At 28.2% G+C, this 10,083-nt stretch overlaps 1 long non-coding RNA gene across 1 annotated transcript; it reads right to left on the bottom strand.

The window, feature by feature from the left end:
• Positions 1–463: 463 nt before the first annotated feature.
• LOC124895956 lies at positions 464–8,375 on the bottom strand. The gene is made up of 3 exons (XR_007052221.1): positions 8,303–8,375; positions 5,954–6,007; positions 464–599 (listed from the first exon to the last, which is right to left on the bottom strand). It is a non-coding gene; the product is annotated as an uncharacterized LOC124895956 (long non-coding RNA).
• Positions 8,376–10,083: the final 1,708 nt, after the last annotated feature.

Below are 10,083 nucleotides of genomic sequence, written 5' to 3'. Positions count from 1 at the left end.
ACCTGTCCTAATCTAGTTTTTGAGCCTTTGGCTAGAGTCTTGCTCCACCTATATTAAATTTATAACTTTGTCTTTGAGGCCCAAATGAATAAATAAATAAAATAAATAAACAAATAAAGACAATAATAAATAAATAAATAAAATTAAAAATGAGACTTTCCCAGAAACCACACATTCGACTTTCATCAGACCAAGTTGAGGTTGGATAATGGTCTAAAGGCTCACAACGGGAATTGTTAAGTCAAGATATAGGCAGAAATTCAACGATATACGAAAATTCACAACTAACCAACAACACTAATACAACTCTTTCAATAATCGAATTAAAGATTACAACGCAACCGTTGTTTTCACAAAAACAGAACAACACATTATAACAAACTAATCTTATGGCCTTCATAGCCATCTACAGCTACTCCCAGCAAACAAACAACACTAATATTATAAAAAAGGAGATGAAGCAGAAACAAAGAAAATGATAATAACAGCTGAAAATAAAAAAGATGTTACCTCCTTCAGGACAGCAAAATAAGACTCGAGCTTCGTCGGAATCAACCACTATTGGAAAGCATTGTCGTCAGCTCCGAAACTTTGATTAGCTGACAAATTTTTACGAAACAAAATTTTTTACTAAAAAAAATAGACTGTGATTTTTGCTCAAAGGTTTTTTCACCTTTTGATCCTTTTTTTTTTTACTTTTCCACCTCTTTTCTACCAAAGTAGTGGTAGTATTTATAGGAGGGAATGGAGTTTTAGTTTTTCTCTTCCGCGAATGTGGGAGAAAAGTATTTATAGGAAAGGATGGGGATTTATTTTTTATTATTCACCAATGTGGGAGAAAAAGCAATTAAGGGTGTTTTTAGAATTTTAAAATTGAACATAAGGTGAGGTGGAAGATAACGTGGGGGGAAATTGTACAATGTTGTACAACTTTTGAATTTTAAAATTGGGAAAGGACAAAGTTGGGGAAAAATAGTACAATGTAGTATAATTTAAAATTATTTTTTGCTGGAAATTAGGCAGAAGTTATGAGAGTTTTTGGGAATTTTTTGGGGTTATTTAAAATATAATCCCAATTGGGATTTAAAATTTAGTCATATTTATTTAATTTTGACCAAATTAAAAATCAATTGACGGATTGCATTGCAATTATGACCAATTTAATTTTAATTATGGCCAAATCTAATAGATTGGCTAAATTAAATTGAAATTTGATACGAATTAATACTTCTTTTAATTTCGAGCTTCTTGATTTAATAAAATCAAATGCATATTTATCCTAATAAATTATTTTGATGATAAATTATATTAAAATTAAGATTTTAATCATTATAATTATTTTCAAAATAATCCTTAATTAAAATCCAATATTTCATAAAATAAATATTTAAGTAATCAAATTATATAATCTCATATAACTAAATACGATAATATATAATCGCTACTTAAAATGACAAAATTACATACAAAAAATATGATCTCCTTGACAAAAAATATTATTGTGTGTCAATAATGCAGTTCATTAATACAGACTTGAGGGTTTTTGGGTTGTGGATTATGATCTCCTTCCCTTTTCCTTGGGAATAGGATGTTTCTGCTGGCTCCGGCTCTTTTCTCTTCCTTGAGAGTGGTTTTATTTTCACGATGAAGTGACTCTGTCATAGGGCTTGGAGGGAGTATTACCAATTCTAGTTTTCCTAAGTCTCGAGGGAGCAGTACTATCACCATTTCATGATAGTTTTTGGCCATTTCGGAATGATCTTTGTGAACTCTAGAGTGAGGAGCCTTTCTATAGTTTTTGGCTCTGTTCTTGGGACCCGTAAACTTGCTAGTAGGTCCTTTATATCCTTGTTTGATGCCTTCAACATCTCCATCATGAGTTCCCTTTCCTGCATTTCCAGGGATAGGGGTGGTGGAGGCAATGCTTGGGGGAAAGGGGGCCCAGAGCTTAAGACACAAGATGGAACCTGAGACAAGAGGTCTTGATTCAGTGGTGGAAAGAAAATGAGAGTCATGCTCACTGATGTTTGGGTCTTTGTTAAATTCTCCAGGGAATTGTTATCCTGGTTTGTGTTATTCAGAATTTGGGATATAGCTGCTAGCCATACATGCTGGCCATAGTTCAGGAGATCCCTGTTCAAGGTCTCTGTTGTCAGTTGTGCCAGCTATGCTGGGTTCTAAACAAGAATTTTTATTTTCTTTCCTTCCGTTTCCAGTGTCAATGGCATTGTGATACCCGTGAGACATATTTCCAACCAAAAAGGTTGTTAGTGTGTCACTAATAATGGCTCGGAGAGGAATGTTGGGGACATTGATGTGGGTGATGATGCTGGTACCCTTATTTCTGGTAACAGTTGTATTTTGGGAATGAAAGGTGGAGTTTGTAAGACTTCCTGCCTTATGGCGAAAGCTAGGGATTATAGTCTTAGAAGAGGAGGCTTTATTTAATGTTGAGCTGACGATTTCTATCCCATCAATGGTACTCATGATGGGAGTAGCCGTCATTCTTCTTGGAAAAAGGGGAGATATTTGAGTTCTATAGTTTTGGAAACTCACAGATCGAGGTTGTACTAACATCTCTTTGCCTTTTTTATTTTGGGACCTAAGGAAAGATTCTTTTCCTATCGGGTCAGGCGAGTGGGGTGTATTGGAATTGGGCTTAGAATTAGCATGTCTTGCGTAGGGCCTGTTGTGATAATTAGGCCAATGCGTCTGATATTTGGCCAAGGTGAGCCTCTGTATGTATTAGCCCAGTTGAGTATTTAGCCAAAGGCCCCATTTCCCTGTTTGAGTCATTTGGCTCAAAATTAGACAAAAGCCCTAGATTGGAGCCTCTGCCACCGTCGATAGCTTGAGAGATGAGGAAATTACCTGATTTTACATCAAATAAATTTACCTCGGTGGCAGAGTGTCTGTTACCTGCGTCTGAAGAGGAATTACTAGTTGGATTTCTTCTCCTATTTCTCTGATTGAAAGGTACTATTTTCCAAGGATTTGCCTGTTGCTCCTTTTCTGTTGAAGTGGTTGTATCAGATAGCGTGTATGGGTAGTATAGCTAATTGTGTCCCAGCCGACCACACCCTTTGCAAAGAATCTTTTTCACCTCATGGACTATCTCCTGCTTGTGCCTTCCAATGGTGCCTGAGGTTTGCAGTGGTTGGTCCATGGCTACTTCAACATACAATAGTACATATCTTCATCGAAGGTTCGCCGAGGTGCATGCATCAACCTTTACTAGTTTGCCAATTTTACAACCTATCTTTGTAAGGATTTGCTGGTTATAAAATTCCGATGGCAGATAAGGTGATCGAAGCCAAATTGTTGTGGTGGTGATTTTGCATTCCTTCAAAATAATATTTGGTTCCTAATTTTTCATAGATAAGAACTTCTCCGCTATGAACCAGGGCCCTCCTTGGATTGACATCGCATGGTCCGACGGGTTGTCAAATTTTACAGTGTAGAAATCAAGCCCCAAATCTATCAGTGGGACATTGGAGTTCGATTTCCATAGATCCTTGAGTTTTAATTTCAAGTATTGATGGGTTAGCTTTCTTCCCATAATTTTGATGATTATAGAGTGTTGTCATGGTGCATAAAGTCTCTCCTGCTTTTCAATTGAGAGAGTGGATTGTCCCTTGTTCCAAATCTACTATGTTTGGAACATCTGGGATTTCAAAGGTTGAGGTTTGGGCTGGTCTATCGAGTTGTAATTTATTTATGGTTACCTCCTTACATGATTGTTGCACTTCACTCATATCCTCTATTGGGAGATCACTCAGTTCCATTGGGGTCTGAAAGGGGGGCTGGGAGTCGCATAGTGGTGGTTCCTGGGGAATCATTTGGTGGTGATAGAGTATAAGGGTCTGGTGGCGTTTAGAGGGAGGGTGGTCTTTCTCTCTCTAACCCATTTGTACAAACTTTATGAATAATATATGTTTGACCGTTTAAATCGTCAATATTACCAATACCACATTCAGGACTTAAAAGACACCCTCCCTTCAATTTTCTCTAGTTTTGCGATTCCTACGGAGTGTAGTTTTCCAAAAATATTACCAACACTTTTTACTTTTTCTAAAAAATAAGGCAGAATTTTTATTTTGCCAATAAATAGGTGCAATTTTGTTAGGACGCATGCCATTTTGGTTTGCATAAATTAATTAGAACACTTATTATTATTTTTTAAAAAATAATATTTAATAGTAAAAAGACTATTGTGTCTATTATGAAATATTTTAATGAAGGATAAAAAGTTTAAATTATTTTTTAAAGGTCTTCACACTTTTATAAATATACTAGTTTAATCGCATGTGTTTTGCATATGTAACGTTTGATTATTTAAAATTAAATAATTCTATCTATTGCAGAAATTTTTAATGAAGTATAAAATTTTAAAACACTTATAAAAGATTCTTCACACTTAAATATAACTAGTATAGACACCCGCGCGATGCGCAGAACAATTTTTTTTATGATTATTCATTAAAAAATACAACTTATTCACATAAAATTAATTAATTTTTATTGTAAAAAATTAACATATTTCAAAAAATCAATGAAATATTAAAAATAATCATTAATAGTAAAACTACAATTGATACTTAATAATACATCACAATTATCATTAATTTACATGTTTTGATATAAGAAGAACAGTATCAGTAATTTATTTTAATATTCCATTGACTATTTTTAAAATAAATAAATATAAAATATAAAATAATTATTAATTTTTTTCTGGACTTTTATCTTTATATGTTTAATCAATTAAAAGTTGTAATTAAATCTCTTACCTTTTATTTTATTTTTTAATCTATTAATTCAACTTGAGCTGCTAACTGTACTTTTTTAAAAAAATATTGTCTTTTAATTTCATTTCAAACTAGAAGTACTTAACTTTATAATTATAAAACTTCTAATTCTAAATTTTAGATTTACAACTTCAATTCAAAAATAAATTAAGCACAAATGATTTATTATTTTCATTTAAATTTCAAACTTATTCTATTGTTATAATTTTTTCATTGTTTGATTTCATCATTAATATCTTTAAGCATTTTATTTGTATATATTATTATATCTTCTATATTAATCCAATTAAAAGCTTTTATGCTACTCTCAAAATCACCCATCCCACCAAAACTCACATCCATCCCTCATCTCTACCTAACCATCCCAGTCCAAAATTTTATTTGATTTTTAACTTTTAAATTTTTTTTTGAATTTTCTTCTAACCCCACTTACCCTAATCCCCACCCCCCCCCCCCCCAAATAAATAAATAGCTTTTATTTTATTCTATAAGAACTTTTTTTCTTTACACTACCCATCCATAATCTCCACCATCCACCCGATTCTTTACCCAACACCTCCCTACCCCCGCTTTTCAGAATTTTTAATTATTTTTTTCTTACCCCCACCTCCTACCTAATCTCCAAAAAATTTAATATTTTTACTCGTTAGAAAAAAAAGGATTCTATCCCCACCCCCAAACGCCACCTAACCCAACCCGCTCCGTCCCTATCACTGCAATTGTCTATCCTTACCTCCCCATCACAATACTCATCTCTATCATTACTCATTTGTGTTGTTTCTTAATAATACCTCAAACATGTTAAATCATTTTGCCTTAAAAAAAAATGTTCAACTATTTATTTAATATCTATGAGATATTTGTATGTAGCATATATAGAAACTTCAAAATTTTTAATTACATTTATAACAAAAAGATAAATATAATGCTAATTGTAAACAACAATAACATAATAGAAACAACCAAAATATTGAACTTTTAACACAAATTTTCAAGATATGTTTCAAATATATGGCGTGTTTCTCACTTTTTCGAATTCACTAAATTTCACCAAATTCCACACAACAAATCATATTAGGTAATTTCAATTGCAACATTACATTAAACATATTGCCTTCATGAATATTTTTGAATTAATGTTGTACCTTCATTTAAGATCTCCAAATTCAGCAATTTGACCAATTGAACATGTTGTCTCCCTGAACAACATAATAACAATTAAGAATACAAATATTAGATTTCATTAAACTAATCAATAAGATATTTTTAAACCTTAAAATTTACATAAACGAAATTGTGGGCATTAAAAAAATAAATATACTGAACTATAAAATTAAAATAAAATAAAATAAAGGAGAAGAAGCTATTATTAATTGTTGAGAGAGAGAGACAGAATGAAATATATTCCCATTTATATTGCTAATCGACATATTCATTTGAATAAAAAAACTGTTGTAATTTTAAATTTTTAAAATAAGAGACTGTCTGAGGTTACAATATCTGATAGGATAGACTTAAGAAACTGTAAAAGAGTTCTAAATAAACTATACCATATATTTCAGTTTTTTTGTTATAGAGTTATTAACTAGTTCGAATAAATTAATAAAGTTATCTCTTTATATTTCAAAGCTTATTTTTTTCAATAGTATCTTTTATGTCTTTTTAATTTAAATTGTAAAGTTCAAAAAGTTACTAAATAACTAAATAAAATTTGCATACTGAAAAGGTATTTTCAAATTTAATTTTGAATATGATCTTTTATCTCTTCTTCAATTCAAAAATCTGAATATTTCATTTTAAATTCAAAACCTTTATTTATCAATTCATTATTTGAGTTATAATTCAAAATAGTATCTCCAACATAATTTCTATCATTTATCTTCATATAAATTTAAAACACCATATATACAGAGAGACAAAATAAAAAGGCTAAAATTATTTATTTAGAAATGAAGTATTACTACAACAACTACGGTTACTATTTTTTAAAAACTTATTATTATTATTATTATTATTATTATTATTATTAGTGTAATTATTATTATTATTATTATTATTATTATTATTTAATAATTTTTTATCTTTCCCTAATATGTAAATAAATTATATTTAAATATATTTTATAACAATTAAATTTTATAAGAGATAAGTTTGAAATAGTATATATCTATTAGAACTCTTTAATTGTTAGTTTCTATTTTTAAGATAATGAAAACCTTTTTTGTAAAAGGATAATTTATTAAAATTCAAATACTTAACTTTATAATTCAAAATTTTTATTATTTCTATACACGTTTTCTGGTAAGCATTATCACTACAGACTACTATTTATTATTATTATTATTATTATATGAAATATATTCAAATATATTTTATTGTATATAAAAGAAAGAATTTACGAAGTAGTAAGAGTTTATTTAGAAATCTTTAACTATAAGTTTCTATTTTTAAGTTAATGATTTTATTTTATTTTTAAAAGGATAATGCATTTTAAAATTTAAATATTTAATAATTTTTAATTTAAAATTTTTTATTACAATACTATTAAGTTTTGTCAAAGTTACTAAATAACTAAATAAAATTTGCATACTATAAAGGTATTTTCAAATTTAATTTTGACTATTATTATTATTATTATTATTATTATTATTATTATTATTATTATTATTATACACATACGTACTACTGCAATCATAAATTAGAGTTTAGATTATTGCTTCTATCCTAACCATTAATTATAATAATAATAATAATTATTATTATTATTATTATTATTATTATTATTTTAATACTAGTTAAATTTTTTTATATTTTTCTAATATTTAAATAAATTATATTTAAATATATTTTATAACATTTAAATTTTATAAGAGATAAGTTTGAAATAGTATATATCTATTAGAACTCTTTAATTATTAGTTTCTATTTTTAAGATAATGAAAATCTTTTTTATAAAAGGATAATTTATTTAAATTCAAATACTTAATTTTTCAATTCAAAATTTTATTACAGTATTTTTAATGTTGTCTTAAAATATTTTTTAATATTGTCTTCAAAATTTCTACATGGCTATTTTAATAGCTTAACACGTGACATCTTGCCTTACTTATGTTTCGTTTTTATATAGAGAGATAATATAAATATAAACATATATTCTAGTATAAGGACATATATATTTTACATCATCATTTTTATGTTTGTCATGTAGTGCCTCTTCCCTTGCTAGGCTAAGATAGATGCATCAATTTGAAATTGTGTGAAACTATAGATTTCTCCATACAAATCATCAAACATTTCAGTGATGCAAGTAAATAAACAACACGCAACTCATGAACAAATAGAAAGGAAAAATTAATAACTATCAGTAACAGAAGATGTCTATTTTCTAGTAACACTAAGGCAAATGATAAAATCAAAGAGAAACCAAACTACTAAAATTAATGCAAGATTGTGCAAAAAAAACAAAAATTAAGTGCGAGAAAGAAGAAACTCACTAGTAAAAGCGGCATGCAAGAAAAGAGAGAGAAACTTGTTACTTCAAAAGATGAGGGGGGGATCTAAACCACATGTAGTGCTTCAAATTGGACACCTAGAATTTCACTTATTAATAGGAGAAATAATGAAGATAGAATTACCAAACTATTCCTTAATAAATGCATAATATCAAAAACACCCTTGATTGTCCAAAGGAGTTTCACTCATTAATAGTAGAAAATTAATCCTGAAACGAGTTTTCCGTGATGTTTAATCATGGATAATTAAGTGGGCAATTCGTTTTTGCCTATTCATATTCTATTTTCATACTATATATAATCTACTCATTTTTTGGAGGGTCTCATGGTATACTTTTTCTCTTTTCCTTTATATTTTTTTTTTCTTTTTTATTTAAATTTTATTTTATATCCTTGATTTTAATGTATACTATCATCATCTTATAGAAAGAATGATGAAGATGAAGTTATTTGAAGTGAAGAGGTAAGCCAAGAATTTATTTTACCAATATAATTGTTATTTAAATTTTTGTAAGATTTATTTTAATTTTTGTGATTAAAGTTTTAAACTTTTTTGGGTTTTTTTTTTTTTTGGTTTCCCAAGGGGTGAGGTGCTGAACCACCACACCAACCCTTGTGGTTGGGATTGTTAAACTTTGGGAGGACCTCATGGCATGCTTTTCTTTTTCCCTTTATTTTCTTCTTTCTTTTATATATATTTATATATTTACTATTTTTTATTATATATAAGAGACAATAATAAACTTTGGTAGTCCTCACAAATCTACTTTAGTAATTTCAATTAATTTGTTAATCCAATAAAATTATGGCATGTAGTTGATATAGAGATATAGATAAAACTACTTTATCTCTTTACTTGCCAAATGGGACTTTCTATGGGGTGTGTCATAATTTGAAAAATCACCATTAAATTTTTTTCTTGATTTTTTAATTGTTTAACTAATTTAAAAGAAACAGAAAATAGGGAGGAAATTACAATATGAGAAATCAAACCTTCACCAATATGGTGAGAGTTCAGGCTGACAATCAACTGAATTATTTAGAGTCCCATGTTGTTAACTAATTGGTAAATCTCTTAACTAATTGTATGATGTTATATTTATTTATGATGAAAAGAGTATGATTCCCAATATTTGCTAATTACTTTTTATGAATTGAATGGAATTTTTGTATGAACAATTGTATTTTTCTTTTGAAATTATCAATAAAATCTTTTAAATATTGAAAGTTGAAATTATTGATAAAGGTAAAAACAAAGGTAGTGGTATCAATTAAGATCAGATTATTTTTTAGAATAAACTTTTTGATTAATTGAGAATTAATATTTTTAGGCATAAACTAAATATAAAGAACTAATAGATTCTCGAGGTTCATTTCGATGAATTTAATTTTTTTTACCCCTTAATTTAAAGTAAAATTGAGCTTAAATTACCATATTAACTAACTTAAACTCTTGGCATGTGAAATTATGAATAAAATTAAGACTTAATAAATATTTGAAGAAATATATTTTGATTTATAGCTATAGAATATATGTTCATAAACTCATAAAAATATTAATATTTTTAATTTATGATCTTTGTGGGTTGTAATTATTTTATATATTAAATCATATTATTATATAAAATATTTATATTAAATCATATTATTATATAAAATATTAACTTACTTAAGTTTGGGTCCCGGCTTAGCACACCTTATAAAACTAGTATAAATATAAAGTAGAGTCATAAACATGATGATGTGGCATGCTTCTCATTGTT

Source organism: Capsicum annuum, chromosome 2, assembly GCF_002878395.1.
Source record: "Capsicum annuum cultivar UCD-10X-F1 chromosome 2, UCD10Xv1.1, whole genome shotgun sequence".
Classification (NCBI taxonomy): domain Eukaryota; kingdom Viridiplantae; phylum Streptophyta; class Magnoliopsida; order Solanales; family Solanaceae; genus Capsicum; species Capsicum annuum.
This window is presented reverse-complemented; position numbering and strand designations above follow the sequence as displayed.